The 1,837-nt window shown below is 51.9% G+C and overlaps 1 protein-coding gene across 17 annotated transcripts in view; it reads right to left on the reverse strand.

Moving 5' to 3' along the window:
• Positions 1-1,837, reverse strand: part of LOC100749861 (tyrosine-protein phosphatase Lar) — a 287,592-nt gene that overhangs the window by 108,187 nt on the left and 177,568 nt on the right. The gene's annotated exons all lie outside the window — the stretch shown is intronic.

The raw sequence follows: 1,837 nt of genomic DNA on the forward strand, positions 1-1,837 counted from the left end.
CAACGCGACGTTGTATTCCCCGTGGCAACGGTCCAAAAGGATGGGGGTAACCGCGGGACGACGACATCCAGCAAAGTCTGAAATGCCGAACGAAAGGGAGAATGCCCCCTTGGCTAGCCCGATTTGCCTGCCTTTGAAATTTTTATTTCGAGAAACGAAATAGCGTTTGAACGGCGGAAGCGCGCACCGCGCGGCAGGAGACATATCCGGAGAGCACTTTCGTATCTCGTTTTCAGTCGAGTCGGCTTAGTCTGGCCGAACGCTGCCGGCGCTGTACCCCGTAACTGGCTTTTAACGCTAATAGTGCTTTCAGACCCATTTAAAAGAGCATTTACGAAACGGAGAAGAACGCGCCAGTTTAGTACGTTGCAGGCTCGCGACCTTTCTGGTCTGCTCGCGATACTTGAAAAATTAAATCCTCCAGAGGCTGAGTTTACTTTTAGCCACCGTCTAGAGTTTTTAATTCCAGCTGCCGCGGAATTCAGGCGGTCGCGCGAGCCTAAGAACAAAAAGATTCCTCGGCTTTCGATTCGCGCGTCGTTAGTACGTGGTTGGTGTTGGTCTGACGCGCGACGGACGCTGTACGTCACCGGACGATCGCGAAAGTTTAGAATCTAGAAGGAATAAAAGGGTGGCCGAGTGGAAACGGTCGATTCGATCAGCGTCGTCTGTTCGTCGGATCCGACAGGAAACTGCCTGCAGGTTTTTCAGCGCAGCCAGTTCACACACTGACGGTACGTACCAGCATATATTAGAAAGTCTCGGGTGGTGTGCTGGCAGCCGGCAGCAGGTGACACACCACCGCTCTAATCGGTAGGCAACGTTTTAACGCGGTTAATTGCGCTTCAATTAGCCGGCCGTGGCAGCGCGACTTTCTTGCTGGCGGTTCGCGCGGCCAGAAGTTTCGCAATCGTCGGTTCGCGCGGTGCAATTAGCCAGCGAGTCGTCCCGTGCATTAAGAAGAGCCGTAAAAACCGCGCGAAGATGTACCGAGGAAAATTACGCGAAGATAAAGTCCAAGTTATACCGTCGTTAAAGAGTGACGGCACTGGAGCAGCGGCGTGCTCGATTCTTACATCTCCGCCTACTTTCTCCGATACCTTCTCGTTGTACAAATTATACGACGAGACAGTTTTCGTGACCTTAATGCGTTCGTCGCGCGCGGTATTTTCGCGCGGAGAATAACGTCGCGAGGCGCACCGAACTCTACCGAATCGATACGTCTATACATATAATATACATAGACACACACAGACAGAGATAGGGAAACAGAGAGAGAGAGAGAGAGAGAGACAGAGACAGAGACAGAGAGAGAGAAAAAGAAAGAGAGAAGAAAATTTATCGCTTGCGCCTCGTTAAGAGGCTGGAGCAGGTCGCGCCGAGGGAAAGAGACGGAAACGAGAACGCGATTCGAAAGGAAAAACCTGTCTCTCGAAATTCGATTTCGGGCCAGCCTCTCTTCGACGATATCGACCGGCCGGTTCGAAGGACGGTTGGCGAATAAATCACGGAATCAATTCCGATACGTAGTCGGTGCCGCCATAAATAAAATCCGCTAGATATCGTAGATCGGCGGCTGGTATCTGAAAGAGGAGCGGGGGAAACAAATGACAGCGCATAAGCGGGCAGAAACATTCGAAAGTTGGTCCGTGCCACCACGCTCGACACGGGTTGTGCGCGCGGAATTTGAAATGCAAAGCGTGTAGCAGACCTGGCCGATAAGAGCCTCGGACCCGCTGCAAAAATACACATTAGCGGATTTGAAATTTAGATCGGTGCCGGTCATCCAAGCGAAATTGAGTACCGGCCCTCGAAAACAGGCCGATTTACGGCGGTT

This window comes from Bombus impatiens, unplaced genomic scaffold (genome assembly GCF_000188095.3).
Source record: "Bombus impatiens unplaced genomic scaffold, BIMP_2.2 scf_4016, whole genome shotgun sequence".
Taxonomy (NCBI): domain Eukaryota; kingdom Metazoa; phylum Arthropoda; class Insecta; order Hymenoptera; family Apidae; genus Bombus; species Bombus impatiens.